This window comes from Piliocolobus tephrosceles, chromosome 6 (genome assembly GCF_002776525.5).
Source record: "Piliocolobus tephrosceles isolate RC106 chromosome 6, ASM277652v3, whole genome shotgun sequence".
Classification (NCBI taxonomy): Eukaryota; Metazoa; Chordata; class Mammalia; order Primates; family Cercopithecidae; genus Piliocolobus; species Piliocolobus tephrosceles.
The window spans coordinates 156,055,049-156,074,977 of record NC_045439.1 but is presented as its reverse complement, the minus strand read 5'-3'; the positions used below and the strand labels follow the sequence as shown (position 1 = coordinate 156,074,977).

The window sequence follows — 19,929 nt, the reverse complement described above, 5'->3', positions numbered from 1 at the left end:
CTGAGGTAGGAATTAGCTTACTGTTTTAAGAGCTTTCCTTGTTTCTTATGTAAGCATCTAGTGCTATAAATTTCCCTGTCAGTATTGCTTTAGCTGCACTCCACATATTTTGATATGTTGTGTTTTGCGTCCATTCAGTTCTCTTGATTTTTTCTTTGAGGCTTTCTCTTTGATCCATGAATTATTTAGAACTGTGATGTTTAATTTTCACATGTTTAGAGACTCTCTTTAAGGTAGCAAAGAAAAGCTAAGTTGTGGCCAGGACTTTCATGTTAAGGACAAGCAAGATGAAAAGACAATAGATGGCAACCACACAGATATCTTACAGCAAAAAACAGTAAAAGAAGGAGTATACAAAATATCACAACCTGTAAACAGGACCAATCATTATTATAGTGCTTTTGGAAAACAGAAGCTTTCCTTATTATTTTAAATGTTCTATAATGATATCAAGACTATGGAACTATCTGTTTTATGACACTTTGAAAAGATTCACTGGTTAGGGTCTCCCCTGCCACCTGGCTCAGGCAGAGCCATGTCTCGGGGTGGCTCCTGCCCACACCCGTTGTGGGACATGAGGAAAAGGTCCCTCAGGCTGGAGGACCCGTCCCAGGTGTGGGGCCACTACCTGGGAAGAAGATAATCTATCCAAAGATTAAAACTTGAAGCAACCCTGAATTATGCATGATGGCTGTGTTAATACAGTCTGTTGGAATGACACTGGAGAATATATTTTATCTGGCTCAGATGACACCAGATTAGTAATTAGTAATCCCTACAGCAGAAAGGTTTTGACAGCAATCCGTTCAGGGCACCAAGCAAACATATTTAGTGCAAAGTTCTTACCTTGCACAAATGATAAACAGATTGTATCCTGCTCTGGAGATGGAGTAATAGTTTATACCAGTGTTGAGCAGGTGCAGAAACCAACAGACAATGCCAATTTACGTGCCACTGTGGAACTACTTATGAGATTATGACTGTACCCAATGACCCTTAACACTTTTCTCTCTTGTGGTGAAGATGGAACTCTTAGGTGGTTTGATACACGCATCAAAACTAGCTGCACAAAAGAAGATTGTAAAGGTGATATTTTAAATAACTGTCCATGTGCTGCCACATCTGTTGCTATTTGCCCACCAATACCATATTACCTTGCTGTTGGTCATTCTTACAGCTCAGTACAAATGTATGATAGGCAAGTGCTGGGCACAAGAGCTACAGGGAATTATGCAGGTCAAGAGACTGTTGGAATGGTTGCCCGTTTTATTGCTTCCCATCTTAAGTCCTGCAGAGTGACATTTCTGTGTTACAGTGAAGACGGTCAAGAGATTCTTGTTAGTTACTCTTCAGAGTACATATATCTTTTTGACCCGAAAGATGACACAGCGCAAGAACTTAAAACTCCTTCAGTGGAAGAGAGAACAGAAGAGTTACGACAACCACCAGTTAAGCATTTGAGACTTTGTGATGATTGGTCAGATACTGGACCCAGAGCAAGGCCTAAGAGTGAATGAGAATAAGATGGAGAGCAGAGTCCCAATGTGTAATGGATGCAGAGAATGTCTGATATGTTATCAAGACGGTTCAAAGAAGCAAGTGAGGTTGCACAAAGCAATAGAGGACGAGGAAGATCTCGACCCAGAGGTGGAACAAGTCAGTCATCTATTTCAGCTCTTCCTGCGGTCTCATCAAGTCCTGATTTGGAAGTGAGTGAAGCTGCAATGGAAGTAGATACTCCAGCTGAACAATTTCTTCAGCCTTCTGCTTCCTCTACAATGTCAGCTCAGGCTCATTCGATATCATCTCCCACGGAAAGCCCTCATTCTACTCCTTTGCTGTCTTCACCAGACAGTGAACAAAGGCAGTCTTTTGAGGCATCTGGACACCACACACATCATCAGTTTGATTCTTCTTCTTCTGTGGTTAATAGCTCAGATCCATGTCACTTGACGAGCAACAGGGTGCATGCAACAGGAGATGCGCTATGCCCATCCATCCATAGCTTTATTGCAATGCATAAACAAAGCTCTCTCACACCTTTCGTAGCATTTCATTTTGATTATGGTCTTATAGTCAGTATTTTGTGGACTAAATTACAATAGGTGGTATTGTACACAAAAGGTCTTTTTGGCCTATACAAATTATTTTCTCTGTAAGTTAATTTCTACCTTTGGCCCTTGATGTCAACTTTGAACTCTCTCCGTATAACAGAATTATAATGGGTACAAGCTATATCCATTTTTTAAATTCTAGATATCTGTCATAAAATTGTGTAGAATTGTGGGTGTGAGGTTAACACTACCTCATTGCTTATGTAGGATAAGTTATTTAAACACAGTAATATTCTGTATTACTAGATCGCCATAGTAATGATACTTGGTTTTATGTCTCACTTATATGATAGCCAAATTCCTGATAGCTTTAACTAAAGAGTACAGTTACAAACCCAGAGGTAAGCTCTAAAGCTATCAGTCGGAATCTCCCACTTCCACTTGCACTTTTCAATGTGGGAAAGGTATAGAGTCAATCTCCAAGCCTTGAATAGAGCCTGATGAAATAAACAGGTTACTTATTTATCAGACTTTATTACTAGCAGATCAAATACAGCACAGACAAGGATCAGTAGAGGAAGACATTCTGACATGAAGGGACATCTGAAAAGGTTGGAGATAGGAAGACTTCAAAAACGAAAAAGGCTATTTAATGTTAGGGCAAATGGTTTATTATCTGAGAACCTCAGAATTTAATGAAATATTTTAAATATATTGTGACAAAGTATGATAAGTAATCTTAGTTAAGTCTTTAAGAATAACTTAACACGATATTCATTTTCTCTATTTAAAAAAGCAGATAGCTGGATGTGGTGGCACACCACCTGTAATCCCAGCTACTTGGGAAGCTGGGACAGGAGGATTGCTTGAGCCCAGAAGTTTGAGATCAGCCTGGTCAATATAGCAAGACCCTGTCTCTTAAAAAAAAATTAATTCACTGAGTGTGGTGGTGCATGCCTGTAGTCCCAGCTACTAAGGAGGCTGCGGCAGGAGGATTGCTTGAGCCCAGGAGTTCAAGGCTCCAGTGAGCTATGATTGTGCCACTGTACTCCAGCGTGGGTGACAGAGTGAGACCCCCATCTCTTAAAAAATGTTTTTTTTAAAAAGCAGATGATTGCCTTTATATATTTTACAAATATTCCTTTCAAAAACATTTTTTTTTTTTTTTTTTTTTTTTTTTTTGGAGACAGAGTCTTGCTCTGTCGCCCAGGCTGGAATGCAGTGGTGCAATCTTGGCTCACTGCAAGCTTCGCCTCCCTGCGTTCACGCCATTCTCCTGCCTCAGCCTCCTGAGTAGCTGGGACTACAGGCGCCTGCCACAACGCCCGACTAATTTTTTGTATTTTTAGTAGAGATGGGATTTCACTGTGTTACCCAGGATGGTCTCGATCTCCTGACCTCATGACCCACCCGCCTCGGCCTCCCAAAGTGCTGGGATTACAGGCGTGAGCCACCGCGCCCGGCCCCATTTTTTTTTTTTTTTTTTTAATTAGCACTAAAGCCGTAAGATTTGGTTGGCTGAAAGTTTACATGTTATATGACTCACATGTCAACAGTAATGCAGAAATTAAATATTGCTGTATTACTTATTTCGTGTGAAATAGATCTAATTTAAACTGTATTCTTAGAGAAATATTCAGAAACTAATTTTAAAATGAATTAGAAAACTTCCTTTGTACTTCTGATCTTAAATTATTCCTTATGGGGCCAGGCACAGTGGCTAACACTTATAATCCCAACACTTTTAGAGGCTGAGGCGGGCAGATCACCTGAGGTGAGGAGTTTGAGACCAGCCTGGCCAACATGGCGAAATCCCGTCTCTACTAAAAACAGAAATTAGCTAGACGTGGTGGCCCATGCCTGTAATCCCAGCTACTCAGGAGGTTGAGGCAGGAGAATTGCTAGAACCTGGGAGGCAGAAGTTACTGTGAGCCAAGATTGCGCCACTGCATGCAGCCTGGGCAACAAAGTGAGACTCCGTCTCAAAAAAAAAAAAAAAAAGAAAAATTATTCCTCATGGACCTGAGATGAATTTCTGATCTTAAATTACTCTTTATGGACCTGAGATGACCTGTATTGCTATAAGGTTTTCTGTTCTTGAGAAAGAAAGAATGAATGAGTTGGTAAATTAATTTGCAAACTAAGGAATTAAGCATGTTTTATTTTATATGTTTATTGTAGAGTTATTAACAGTGAAGAATAATTACTTTAAGGCAAAACACAACTATAGCATACTATGATAGACTACTGTTTATAACTACTCTATAATTAAAGGGTTTTTTTCCCTAAGGATATATGGATATAAATAATATATCACTATCAGAGATTTTATAGCCAGATTTATATTCTAGTTAGTCACATACAATAATTTTCATAGCATTACATTGAATATTATATTCAATTTAAGTTGATAATTTACATGTGATAGGGGATATGAGAGGAAGAGAAAAATTATGATTAACCCCCAGATTTTTTACATCAATGCCTGGGTAGGGTAAATGTTAAGGCCGTTTACTAGGGTTGAGTAGCTTGGAAGTAGAAATCAGGTGGTTCTTTGTCTTTTTGGCTATGTGAAGTATGATACGCATTTTAGTCATGTAAGTAGAGATGGTCTGTAAGAGGTTCGTATTGAGTGGCTTTGGCAGAAGCTGCATCGTAGGAGACTATCAGAAATGTAGCTTTGTAAATAAGACCTCTGGGCAGAACTGTTCTAATGGTGGAAAATGTATCTAATTAATTAAATTCTGAGTTTTTACATACCTTTTTGTTCATCAGCATTTTAACTTTTAAAGTACTAGGAACTTCACATTGCAGGCTCACATTACCTAAAGATAACTTCTAAAAGTTAACAGAGACTGCCCACCACCATTTGTCTCTCCTAGACTAGTGGAATAATCCCTTTACTAGTCTTCTCACATCCACTCAGGCTATAGTTTATTCTCTACCAGCAGCCAGAGTAAAACTTTAAGATGTAACTATAACCATGTGATGTGATTCATCTGCCTAAAACTTTTTTTTGTTTGTTTTGTTTTTTGAGACAGAGTCTCGCTCTGTCACCCAGGCTGGAGTACAGTGGCGCGATCGGCTCACTGCAAGCTCCGCCTCCCAGGTTCACGCCATTCTCCTGCTCAGCTTCCCAAGTAGCTGGGACTACAGGCGCCCGCCACCACGCCCGGCTAATTTTTTGTATTTTTAGTAGAGACGGAGTTTCACCGTGTTAGCCAGGATGGTCTTGATCGCCTGACCTCGTGATCCACCTGTCTCGGCCTCCCAAAGTACTGGGATTACAGGTGTGAGCCACCGCACCCGGTCCATCTGTCTTAAACTTTTTAATTGCTTCCCATAGCCTTTCAAAAGAACCCAAATCCACACCTTGGCTTACAAACCCTACATGACTTTGTTTCTGTATCAATAATCTCATCTCAGGCCACTATGCCATCATTCACTAAGCTCTTGCCAAACAGACTTACTTTCATTTCTTTTAACACTCCAACCTCCTTTCCCTTTCAGATCCCTTGTACATGCTGTTTCCTCTACCAAAACTACTTTTTTTGTTGAGCAACTTATACTCATTTTTAAAATTCACCAAGGTAGTACTCTCACAAAAATAACTTCACAATGTCTAGTAGGTCTCCTCTTTTTCTTCCTTCGTGACTTGTTATTTTTCTTCATTGCATTTGTCAAATTTGTAATTGTACATTTATTTAGGGGATTGTTTAATATCTACCTTTCTGCATATTGTCTAAATATTCTCATTTACTGTAATTTCCTCTATGCCTAAAATCATACATTATGTGGTAAATAATATTTGTTAAATGAGTGAGTAAATGAATTAATTCTTTAAGCAACTAATTATTTAAGAGCTGTAGGGATTACTTCAGCTTGGGAGAAATGTGATCAGATTTGCATATGGGAAAGATCATTTTGGCAGCATTATAAATGATTGACTGGAAGGAGTAAGACTGAAAATGCCAAGAACATGTAAGAGGCCATTGCTGTAGTCCACCTAAGAGATTATGAGGGATGCAGCCTAAGGCAATAGTGGTGAGAAGTGGGAATGGACAGATTTTAAAAATAGTTGAAGAGTTGAATTCATGGGACTTTGAGACTAAGTTAGAAATGAATGAGACTATGATATCCAGGTGTCTTGGTAGGGTGATAATGAACCATCAGCCAATGTAGAGATTTTAGGAGGAACAGCTGATTTGAGGGGAGAAAAAGGTATGTGGGGTTTTTTTTTTAATGTTAAGTTTGAAGTGTCTTTGGATATCCACATAGAGAAATCTCATAGATGGTTGAATGGCTGTATGATGCTGGAAGTCACCAAAGTGGTCTGAGGTAGAGATAAAGAGAGTTTATAGATAGCAATGGAAACCATGGGAGTGGATGAGATTGTCTAGAAAAAGAGGATAGAGTGAGAAGAGTAGAGTCCGCACTACAGGAGCAAGTAGAGAAAAGGATCAAGCTAATGAGACCAAACAGGAATGATCAGGGAAGTATGCAGGGCAGAAAGAATGCCATATCTAAAGCCAGGAGAAAAGAAGTGCAAGGAGGGACAGGTTAGTAATGCCATCTGAAGCAATGATACCAACTCCTAAAAGGTCTGGGAAATCCTTTTTTAAATTTGGCAACGTGATTGCTTTGACATTTTAGTTTGAGATATGATGTAATGGAGGCAGGAAGCCAGATAGTAGTGGTTTGAGGAGAAAGGTTTGGGGAAAAAAGGTAGAGACATTGGAAAATGCTCATCATCACTCACCATCAGAGAAATGCAAATCAAAACCACAATGAGATACCATCTCACACCAGTGAGAATGGCAATCATTAACAAGTCAGGAAACAACAGGTGCTGGAGAGGATGTGGAAAAATAGGAACACTTTTACACTGTTGGTGGGAGTGTAAACTAGTTCAACCATTGTGGAATACAGTGTGGCGATTCCTCAAGGATCTAGAACTAGAAATACCATTTCACCCAGCCATCCCATTACTGGGTATATACTCAAAGGATTATAAATCATGCTGCTACAAAGACACATGCACACGTATGTTTATTGCGGCACTATTCACAATAGCAAAGACTTGGAATCAACCCAGATGTCCATCAATGATAGACTGGATTAAGAAAATGTGGCACATATACACCATGGAATACTATGCAGCCATAAAAAAGGATGAGTTCATGTCCTTTGTAGGGACATGGATGCAGCTGGAAACTATCATTCTCAGCAAACTATCACAAGAACAGACAACCAGACAATGCATGTTCTCACTCATAGGTGAGAACTGAACAATGAGATCACTTGGACACAGGAAGGGGAACGTCACACACCAGGGCCTATTGTAGGGAGGAGGGAGGGGGGAGGGATAGCATTTGGAGATATACCTAATGTAAATGACGAGTTAATGGGTGCAGCACACCAACATGGCACATGTATACATATGTAACAAACCTGCACATTGTGCACTTGTACCCTAGAACTTAAAGTATATATATATATATATGTGTGTGTGTGTATATATGTATATATATGTGTGTATATATATGTGTGTATATATACGTGTATATATATGTGTGTATATATATACGTGTATATATATGTGTGTATATATATACGTGTATATATATGTATATATACGTGTATATACACGTATATATATATATAAAGAATTGAAAGATAGAGCAAAGATAATGTTGGGTATAGGGGTGGTAGGTTCAAAACTGAGCATGTTTACAGAGTAAATAGAAAGATTGTGTGTTCAAGATGTAAGGGATAGTTGATGTCACCAGATACGCTATTATTTCAAAATTTTAACCTATACCAAGATTCTTGTTCTCAGTTTTACCATAGAGAATGGAAAAAGTAGTACATTTAGTAAGTTTCCTTTTTGAATATATCTCTGACTAATGATTATTTAAGCATATTTTAAATTTCTTTTTCATACTTTTAACGAAACACTAAAGCTTTTTGAAAATTGATAGTTCAGTTTTGTATTTATGTCGCAAAATATTTCTTCACCATCTTCCAGGTGCCCAGGTGATTTTATATGTTGTTTAATTTAATTTCCCATAGCATTTTCATAGATTTCTTTATTTGGAAGAATTACCAAGGACAAAAATGTTACTAATAAAAGTTTTTTAATTAAAAAAAAGAAAAGATTCACCAATTAAACTGTCAGACTGATGATAGCTAAAGATGTAGTTATCTGGCAATGTTTGCATTTTTTTATATTTGTGATCTGTTTGGGCTTTGAATCATTGTTGAAGTCATGAGCATAAAATAGTTCATATATGGTATTTTACAATATTTTTATATGTTTCTAATATTTTAAGTTCCTCTGTATGCAAAGTCTGTTATCTCACTGATAATTTGTATGTTTTGACTTTTTTTCCTTTTTTTGATTGGGCTTCTAAATTAATAATTTAACAGTATATTACTCTATGAAAGTGAGAGTCCATTTTCTTTTTTGGTTATGGTAAAATACACACAGTATAAAGTTTACTAAATTAACCATTTTAAGCGTACAATTCAGTGGCATTAAGTGCATTCACATTGTGTGAAACCACGACCAACATCCATTTCCAGAACTTTTTCATCATCCCTAATAGAAACTTTATATCCATCAAACAATAACTTTTCATTTCTCTGCTTCCCCAGCCCCTGATAACCAATATTCTACTTTCTCTCTCTATGAATTTATCCCATTCTAGGTCACTCATGTAAGTGGAAGCATACAGTATCTGTTTTGTTTTTTTTTTTTTTCTTTTTTTGAGACGGAGTCTTGCTATGTCGCCCAGGCTGGAGTGCAGTGGTGTGATCTTGGCTTACTGCAACTTCCACCTCTCGGATTCAAGTGATTCTCCTGCCTTAGCCTCCTGAGTGGCTGGGATTACAGGCGCCCACCACCATGCCTGGCTAATTTTTGTATTTTTAGTAGAGACGGGGTTTCCCAATGTTAGCCAGGCCGGTCTTGAACTGATCCACCCGCCTCAGCCTCCAAAGTGTTGGGATAACAGGTGTGAGCCACTGCGCCTGGCACAGTATTTGTCCTTTTGTGTCTGGCATCTTTCACTTAGCATCATGTTTTCAAGTTTCTTTTTTCTTTTTTCTTTTTTTTCTCATCAGTAAGTTTTGTCTACTTACGTTTATGAGAGATGTTTGGTCTCAGGCCTGTTGACTTCTGTTATATGTGGTGTGATTAAAATTCTCATATCTTGGCTCAGAACTGCAGAAATGTGTTCTTCATTTTCTGTAACTGACTTCTACTTGTTCTACTTGGCATGTAGAAGTGAGTTACTTCTGTGGCCACTGATGTAGAAAAATTGAATTCAACTCTTACCACTGCAAAGTGGTTCCTCGTTTACCAGTTTGAAACAGTCTCCTCAGGATTAACTTTGTCTCATTCCAGAAGGTATTCAGCCCCTCCACTCCTCTTTTCCTTCCATCTTCTCCTTTTCTCCCTGGTGGCCGCTGGGTGTGGGGGAAGCAGGTTTAGCCTCACAGCAGTGGGAGGGGTGGGAGTCCCTGTTCTGTGCTCTGTCCTCCCAGCCCTTTCTGACCTGCAGTGACGACCCAGCTGATGAGCCTGATGACCCTTATGGACCTTGGGTGTAGGTGTGAGGGCAACATCGCAGACCCTTGCACCCTAAATATGCCGGCCGCTCCTCCGCTTTTCCTGCCTTGCTCCCCACCTCCTTCAAGGAGTGCCTTCAAGACCAGCCTGCAAACACAGGGCACAGATCCCCAGATGCTCACAAACATGTTTCAGATTTCTGGGATCCAATCACCTTTGTTTGCTATTCTCAGCCTGGTGGCAGAGCCATGAGGGTTCTGGGCACCTGAGAAGAGCCCCTGGCTGAATTCTATTCTAATGAACTATATTCCAGTCCTATCTCCCTCTTCCTGCCTGTTCTCTGTATTACTGTCCCTTTCTTTTTGGAAAATCTGTATCTTGGGCCACATCCCGTGTCATTCCCCCTCCAGCCAGTCCTCCAAGCCGCTGAACCCAGAGCTCTTCCTCCTCTGAGTGTCGACACCAGCATGGTGCTGTGGCAGTAACTCGGGAAACATCTGCCAAAGGGTGATCTGGGCAGGATATTCACAGCAGACTCTGCTCTCCGTGTGTGACAACCTAGTTTGGTTAGCTGAGATCATCTGGTTAAGCATTTCGTGATTCTGTTTGTCACTATTTTAACAAGGCACTTATTATTTGAATGAGCCAGTATTGTTGCTGACTCTGTCGGGACCACAGGTTAAGACAGTGGCACATTTTGGAGGAGGACCTTAATTTTGAGACTATCTCATTTTTTCCAAAGCCTGTTTGAATTTCTTCTTGAGGGGGTAGCCACCTCTATTACCAGCACTCTAATCTCAGAATTGAAAGCCTCAGTCTCCAAGCCAACACCAATTATGTCGCCAGGGTCCTCAGAAGAGCCCCATAGTAACCAGGGCAACCCTGATTTAGCTTCCTCATCCTGAGTAATGAATTACAGGAGGACATAGCCTCAGGCTGGGGCTGCTGGACGGTCTGGCTTGAAGTCTTCATCTCTGTTCCCATTGTTGCCCAAAGGCACAGCTTTTATTGTACTAATCACAGGTCAGGGATAGCTTTGGCGTCTCTTGGCTTCATGAGAAATGTAGCATTTGACAGCTATTTGTGCATTGTCATGATGGCCCAGAATTTTTCCCTTTGTAGGAACATCATTCTGTTTTCATTTATCTTCATGAGAATTTACTATTATTATAGATAAAGCGATTCCATGGCAAAAACCATGGAATGGAAGTTGACTCCAAACCCCCAAAGTTTCCCAGCAAAGTACACATTCCCAGCAAAATAAAACTTGGTATGTTTTAAGTAACGTAACAGTGGTTCCATAGAAATATGTATCTGTCCATAGTGTACATTCACTCGTTCTTTGATGCAGTGGATTAATACATTGTACAGAGGGAGCGCCTCGTGTCCAGCATGTTCTGAGTGCTGGGAACATGTCAGTGTCAAGACAAGACAAGTCCTGGCTCTGCTCCCTTCTGGTGAGCAGCTCGGGCTCCAAGGAAAGACGCGGGGAGCTGCCATGGATGTGGCCAATACCTGTCTGAGAACCTGGCCTGCAAGCCGAGGCCTAAAGGATGCAGAGAAGTGGTTGGGGACAAGGCCCCGAGGCTAATTTCAGTTTGGAGAACAGGAAGGCGGGGGTGAGGCGCAGGGGCTGATGTGCTCAGAACTCGCAGCTTCAGCCCGTGCTGTGTCCCCCGGTTCCACGGGCATTGTTCTCACCGCATGCTCGACCGCGATACTACTTCTGTCCACTGACTTTGCACCTGCCTGGCGGGGAAAGCAATGCGCTGGCCTCTGGTAGTTTTGTTTCTGTGATTTCATGGCCGGGGCACTTGGTGAGCCTCAGGTCTCCAGCCACCTGTTAGGGGATGCTTTTGTCATCCCTGTAGACAGGTCCTGGTAAGCTGTGGGTGGAAGTGATTCACTGCCTGATTCCCACAGTTCCTCACCAAAAGGCAACAAGATCTTGAAGGTTCATCGTCTGTCACAGCAGCCATGTGGACCCAGATGGATCATCTAGCATTCCTTGGCAGATCCCCGAAGGTCAGTGTGTATAGGTTTTATTTTCTCTTGGACTGGACTCCTGCTTCTGAGTATATGGCTGGCGCTATCTGTGTTCACAGGCGGAGCTGCGGGGGGCAAGCTTCAGACTTTACTTCATGTGCATTGAGACTTCTCAGTCCTCTGTCAGCTGAGCTCTCTCCAGAGAGTGCCTGCCTTTCTTCTGCCGGGATATCTGCAGTGTGGAAGGATGAGGACTATCTGCTGCAGGGACTGGGGAGAGGGCTGGAGACCCAGGGGCTCCAGGACCAGCCTCTCTGGCTACCTTTCCATTCCCTCCATCCCCTCCTCACACACCCTGGCCAAGAGCGCCACTGCAGGAGGCCTACTGGACCTGCATTTGTATTTAGCAGGGCTTTAATGTCTGCAAGAACTGTGGTCTGCAGTGGGAAAAAGGACCATTCAAACTGTCTCTTGGATTTACAGCTCAGTTTTAGGGGGTATTAGTGGTTAAACTGATACCCAGTTACACTAGCTGAGTCAACCCATGCATGTTTGTGTGCGTCCTCTGGACTCCCCACTAGCGTGTCTGCAGAGGCACAAGCTCACAGGGACAGATACGACAGCAGGAGAGGTGTCCCCACATGGAAGATGGAGAGCCAATGGAACTGGACACCTTTCTTTGCAGAGAGGAGGAAACAGAATCCCAGAGGCTGCCGGGAGCCAAGCCAGACACAAACTCACTCCAGCCCAGAACCAGGAGGACTTGTCTGGAGGGAGCAGCTGCCACCCATGGCCTAGTGAACCTGGAACTCGAAATTTTTCAAGAGAAGCTAAGAATTGCTATTTTTTTAATGTGATGCTCCCCAACTATCCCCTCAAATACTATATGATCTTGCCCAAGAATAAAAGAAAGTAAACTTTAAAAGTCACTGTCCGTTGGCCCACAGGTGACCAGTCAGCAGCAGCCCTGCCCAGCTTCTTTGTTTGATTTGTGCCTGTCATTGAAGTTGGGTTAAGGACTGACCAGGTGTCCAGTGCTGTTTTCATGTTTGGAGTTTTGCCTAGACACACACAACGCTGCTCTGAGCAGTTTTCTCCTGTATGGCTCTGAAAGTTATGAGATTGTGTCACATGCTATTCTGTTGGATTAGAGACCAGACAAAAACTTAAACTCAGAAAAACGTTATTCTTTATTGGTTTTTATTTATGGTATGTTCTAGGAAAGAACAAATACCAACTGGCAGGCATTTGCGTCTGTAAATGGGGTAATTCCTAGTGGGGTGAGCATGAGGCAGCTGGGCCCATTCAGAAGCTGGAACGTCTGGAGAGTGAAACAGGCCCCTGAGCCTCTCTCTCCTGAACGCCTCATTCTGCGCTTCCCACAGCACGTTCTCCTGAGCCTGAGTGACGCGGAATGCAAATGGGTATTATTTTAAATGTAAGAAGGAAGAGGAGGGGAAGACGTGGTCCGCTCCGCATGCTCACCTCTCTTTTTGGAGGGTGACAGTGTTACTGAAAAGGGGTCCCGATCCAGACCCCACGAGAGGGTTCTTGGATCTCACACAAGAAGGAATTCGAGGCGAGTCCATAGACTAAAGTGAAAGTGAGTTTATTAAGAACGCAAAGGAATCAAGAATGGCTACTGGATAGGCAGAGCAACCCTGAGGGATGCTGGTTGCCCATTTTCATGTCAATTTCTTGATGATATGCTAAACAAGAGGTGGATTATTCATGCCTTTCCTTTTTAGACCATACAGGGTAACTTCCTGACGTTGCCATGGGATTTGTAAACTGTCATGGCGCTGATAGGAGTGTAGTACTGAGCATGACCAGCGGTCACTCCTGTCACCATCTTGGTTTTGGTGGGATTCAGCCGGGTTCTTTACTATAACCTGTTTTATCAGCAAGGTCTTTATGACCCGTATCTTGTGCTGTCCTCCTGTCTCATCCTGTGACTTAGAATGCCTTAACCATCTGGGGATGCAGCCCAGTAGGTTTCAGCCTCATTTTACCCAGCCCCTATCCAAGATGAAGTTGCTGTGGTTCACACACCTCTGACGGCAACACACACTGAAATATTACAAGTTGAAGAAGTCATGCAGGAGAGCTCCTGATTTAATTTTTTTGAAACAGTATTTTCCCAAGTTAACTTGACAACAGAACCTCATGTTGATTCTTTCCAATTTTTTGTTATTCCAAGCACTGCTGCTGCGAACATTCTTGCTTGGGTCTCTGTGGTGGAAAATCGCACAATGTTCCTTATTTTCCTGTTACCCAGCACAATTCTCTTGAGCCCTTTCTCCCTTTCTGTCAGCAAAGCGGAGCTCTACTTTGATGACCGTGCTAATTAATGAAATTTCTGAGTCGGGCTTAAAAGTGCAAGTCTACATTATTAACAGAAGAGTCTCAGAAGGAGACAAGGCAAGGCAGGGAGGAGGAATCTCTAACTTATTCCACGTCTCTCGTGTGATAAGAGCGCCTCAGGAGTGGCAGTCTTATTTTCCTGTTCAAGAGGAGGCTTGTGTGAACGTTCCTAACTCAGCAAGCTAGGCTGTCCTTGAAAGTGTCCGCTGCGGTGGCTCACGCTTGTAATCCCAGCACTTTGGGAGGCCAAGGTGGGTGGATCATGAGGTCAGGAGATCGAGACCAGCCTGGCCAACACAGTGAAACCCCGTCTCCACTAAAAATACAAAAATTAGCTGGGCGTGGTGGCAGGCGCCTGTAGTCCCAGCTACTCGGGAGGCTGAGGCAGGAGAATCGCTCGAACCTGGCAGGCGGAGGTGGCAGTGAGCCAAGATTGTGCCACTGCACTCCAGCCTGGGCAGCAGAGTGAGACTCTGTCTCAAAAAAAAAAAAAAGAAAGAAAGAAAGAAAGTGTCATTTGCATTAAAAGGTGGTGTAAAAATTCCCAGGGCTGTAGGAACGGTTGCCATGTCCTAGGAAGACATGTCTTCAAAGAGAACTCAGGATTCTGGCTTGGTGCTCACACTAGACAGTTTCCTTCTTGGCAGGAGTTCCAACTGGCATCGCAGATTCCCACCGTCCTCAGATTTATTCTCATCCTGTCTCTCTCTCCCTTATCACGATGGTATACATGAAATGAAAAATTAAAAGCCTGTGACTCAGATCTACTATTTCACAAATAATTTGAGCCTCTGTTGCACAGCAACAGATGACTTAGCAAACGGAATATGATGAAATGAAGACCAAAACAAAGGTGAAATATCTGATGCTAGAAATGAAAAGCAGATAGTTTTTTTTTTCCCCCCTAAAAGGCCAATGAATGTTATAAGACTTAATTGTGTGATTTATATGATAAAAGTTCTATTTTCTGGAATTAAATAACTTTTTCCTAAGTGTTTTGTGTATACACATTCATGCACCAAACAAAACCCTAGATTCTCATCAGATTTGAGATTTTAAAGGAGTCCCAAATTCTTTTAGATATATATCTTTTGATGTAAGTTTCCCACCATTCCCATGGAGCAGATAGAAACACACTTAGCAGATAAAGCGTAATTAGATACAAAGAATGCGGCAGCTCCTCTCCTTCCTCGGCCACATGAGTGCATTTCCTGTGCCACATGCCTGTGTTCTAATAGGCTTTAATTGCATGAAAAGTGAAAATCAAAACACTGATCAGTCATAAAGGCCAGGCTTCTTTGCATAAAATATGATGATAAAACCAATGCACAGCCAAAAGTAATGTGCATTTAAAGGTAAAAATTTAAATTCTGATAAGCTCGGACAGAATCATAACAGACCTGGTAGGAACCTTTCTGATCCTGGTTTCTCTGGATTCACATGTGCTGAATGAAAACTAGTAGGCCAGGCCTTCGGGGTGCCGAGCCCCTGAAGGCTCTAGGCTGGGCGCTGGAGCCAGCCCATGCAGACCCCTGAGCCAGCCCAGCAGGGCTCCCCAGCCCACAGCTTCAAATAAGCCCTAGAAATCAGGCAGGAGGCCAGGCCTGCTGCCATTAAGCACAGCGGCCTCTGGTCTACTGTTTCTCCTCTCTATTTAAAGCTTTAATTTCCAATTTTCTTTTTTATTTATTTTTATTTTTTATTTTTGCATAAGTTATTGGGGAACAGGTGGTATTTGGTTACATGAGTAAGATCTTCAGTGGCGATTTGTGAGATTTTGGTGCACCCATCACCAGAGCAGCGTAACTGTACGCTATTTGTAGTCCTTTATCCCTCACCCCCTTCCTACTTTTCCTCTCAAGTACCCACAGTCCATTGTATTATTATTATGCCTTTGCATCCTCGTAACTGAGCTCCCACATATCAGTGGGAACATATGATGTTTGGTTTTCCATTCCTGATTTACTTCACTTAGAATAATAGTCTCCAATCTCATCCAGGTCACTGTAAATGCCATTAATTCCTTTTTATGGCTGAGTAGAATTCCATCATATATATACATGTGTGTGTGTGTGTGTGTGTGTGTATACATATATATATATATATATGTATATATACACCACAGTTCCTTTATACATTCATTGACTGATGGGCATTTGGATTGCTTCCACAATTTTGCAGTTGCGAACTGTGCTGCTATAAACATGCGTGTGCAAGTATCCTTTTCATACAGTCACTTCTTTTCCTCTGCATAGATACCCAGTAGTGGGATTGCTGGATCAAATGGTAGTTCTACTTTTAGTTCTTTAAGGAATCTCCACCCTGTTTTCCATAGTGGTTGTACTAGTTCACATTCCCACCAGCAGGGTAGAAGTGTTCCCTGATCACGGCATCCACGGCAACATCTACTATTTTTTGATTTGATTATGGCCATTCTTGCAGGAGTAAGATGATATTGCATTATGGTTTTGATTTTCATTTTCCTGATCATTAGTGATGTTGGGCATTTTTTCATATGTTTGTTGGCCATTTGTATATCTTCTTTTGAGAATTGTCTATTCATGTCCTTAGCCTACTTTTTGATGGGATTTTTTTTTTTCTTACTAATTTGTTTGAGTTCATTGTAGATTCTGGCAATAAGCCCTTTGTGAGATATATAGACTGTGAAGATGTTCTGCCACCCTATGCTCTGGAAAGTCTCAGGAATAGAATTCAACAAGTAAAAGAAAGAAATTGAGAGCTTGAAGACAAGGTCTTCAAATGAACCCAATCCAATAAAGACAAAGAAAAAGAAAATATGAACAAAGCCTCCAAGAAGTCTGGGACTATGTTAAATGACCAACCCTAAGATTAATCAGTGTCCCTAAGGAAGAAGCAAATTCTAAAAGCTTAGAAAACATATTTGGGGGAATAATAGAGGAGATTTTCCCCAGCCTTGCTTAGAGACCTAGATATCCAAGTACAAGAAACACACAGAACACCTGGGAAATTCATCACATAAAGATCATCACCTAGGCACATTGTCATCAGGTTATCCAAAGTTAGACAAAGGAAAGAATCTTAAGAGCTGTGACACAGAGGCACTAGGTAACCTATAACTGAAAACCTAATGGATTAACAGCAGATTTCTCAGAAGAAGCCCTACAAGCTAGAAGGGATCGGGGTCCTATCTTCAGCCTCCTGAAACAAAACAATTATCAGCCAAGAATTTTGTATCCAGTGAAACTAAGCATCGTATATGAAGGAAAGATACCATCTTTTTCAGACAAAAAAATGCTGAGAGAATTCGTCACTACCAAGCCACCACTACAAGAACTGCTAAAAGGAGCTCTAAATCTTCAAACGAATCCTGGAAACACATCAAAACAGAACCTCTTTAAAACATAAATCACACAGGACCTATAAAACAAAAATACAAATTAAAAAGCAAAAACAAAAAACAAAAAAACCAAAGTACACAGGCAACAAATAGCACAGTGAATGCAATGGTACCTCACATCTCAATACTAACATTGAATGTAAACAGCCTAAATGCTCAACTTAAAAGATACAGAACCGCAGAATAGATAAGAACTCACCAACCAACTGCTGCCTTCAGGAGACTCAGAACTCAGATGCTTCAGGAGCATCAGAACTCAACAACCATCTGCTGCCTTCAGGAGCTCACCTAACACAGAAGGACTCACATAAACTTAAAGAGGTGGAAAAAGGCATTTCACACAAATTGACACCAAAAGGGAGCAGGGGTAGCTATTCTTCTATCAGACAAAACAAACTTTAAAGCAACAACAGTTAAAAGAGACAAAGTGGGACATTTATATAATGGTGTATTAGTCTCAGTTCTCTAAAGGGACAGAACTAATGGAATATATATAATATATATATATATTTATTATTAATTCACATTATCACAAGGTCTCACAATATGCTGTCTGCAGGCTGAGGGGCATGGAGAGCCAGTCCAAGTTCCAAAACTGAAGAACTTGGAGTCTGATGTTTGAGGGCAGGAAGAATCCAGCACGGGAGAAAGATGTAGGCTGGGAGGCTAGGCCAGGCTCTCTTTTTCACATTTTTCTGCCTGCTTATATTCCATCTGCACGGGCAGCTGATTAGATTGTTCCCACCCAGGTTAAGGGTGGGTCTGCCTTTCCCAGCCCACTGACTCAAATGTTAATCTCCTTTGGCAACACCCCACAGACATACCCAGGATCAATACTTTATATCCTTCAATCCAGTCAAGTTGACACTTGGTATTAATAATCACAAATGATATTTTCCTGTCCGAAGGAAAATATCACAGTCCTAAACATACATGCACCTAACACTGGAGCTCCAGAATTTATAAAACAATTACTGACAGACCTAAGAAATGAGATAGACAGCAACACAATAAGAGTGGGGGACTTCAATACTCCACTGACAGCACTAGACAGGTCATCAAGACAGAAAGTCAACAAAGAAACAATGGATTTAAAGTATACCCTGGAACAAATGTACTTAACAAATATATACAGAACATTTCATACAAGAACCACAGAATACACATTCAGTCAACAGCACGTGGAACTTTCTCCAAGTTAGCCCATACGATAGGCCATAAAACGAGCCTCAATAAATTTAAGAAAATTAAAATTATATCAAGCACTCTCTTTGGCCACAGTAAAATAAAACTGGAAATCAACTCCAAAAGGAATCTTCAAAACCATGCTGATACATGGAAATTAAATAACCTGCTCCCGAATAAGACTTGGGTCAAAAACGAAATCAAGATGGAAATTAAAAAATTCTTCAAACTGAATGACAGTAATGACATATCGAAACCTCTGGGATGCAGCAAAGGCGGCGCTAAGAGGAAAGTTCATAGCCCTAAACACCTAGATCAAAAAGACTGAAAGAGCACAAGCTGACACTGTAAGGTCATATCTCAAGGAACTACAGAAACAAGAACCAGCAAAAGAAGGGAAATAACAAACCCAGCAAAATAAAGGAAATAACCAAGATCAGAGCAGAACTAAATGAAATTGAAACAAAAAAATACAAAAGATAAATGAAACAAAAAGCTGGTTCTTTGAAAAGATAAGTAAAATTGATAGACTGGCCGGGCGCGGTGGCTCAAGCCTGTAATCCCAGCACTTTGGGAGGCCGAGACGGGCGGATCACGAGGTCAGGAGATCAAGACCATCCTGGCTAACACAGTGAAACCCCGTCTCCACTAAAAATACAAAAAACTAGCCAGGCGAGGTGGCGGGCGCCTGTAGTCCCAGCTACTCCGGAGGCTGAGGCAGGAGAATGGCGTAAACCCGGGAGGCGGAGCTTGCAGTGAGCTGAGATCCGGCCACTGCACTCCAGCCCGGGTGACAGAGCAAGACTCCGTCTCAAAAAAAAAAAAAAAAATTGATAGACCATTAGCAAGATTAACCAAGAAAAGACAGAAAACCCAAATAAGCTCATTAAGAAATGAAACGGGAGGTATTACAACTGACACCACTGAAATACAAAAGATCATTCAAGGCTACTGTGAACGACTTTGCGCACATAAACTAGAAAACCTAGAAGAGATGGATAAATTCCTGGAAAAATACAACTGTCCTAGCGTAAGCCAGGAAGCATTAGATACCCTGAACAGACCAATAACCAGCAGCAAGATTGAAATGACACTTTAAAAAAATTACCAACAAAAAAAAAGTCCAGGACTAGATGGATTCACAGCAAAATTCTACCAGATATTCAAAAAGGAATTGGTACCAATCCTTTTGAAACTGTTCCACAAGATAGAGAAAGGAGGAACCCTCCCTAATTCATTCTATGAAGCCAACATCACCCTAATACCAAAACCAGGAAAGGACATAATCGAAAAAGAAAACTACAGACTGATATTCTTGATGAACATAGATGCTAAATCCTTAACAAAATACTAGCTAACTGAATCCAACAACATATCAAAATGATAAT

At 41.4% G+C, this 19,929-nt stretch overlaps 1 protein-coding gene and 1 pseudogene across 1 annotated transcript in view; both read left to right on the top strand.

The window, feature by feature from the left end:
* Window positions 1–19,929, top strand: part of FAM189A1 (family with sequence similarity 189 member A1) — a 438,026-nt gene that overhangs the window by 328,413 nt on the left and 89,684 nt on the right. The gene's annotated exons all lie outside the window — the stretch shown is intronic.
* On the top strand, window positions 536–2,005 carry LOC111523254 (annotated as a pseudogene).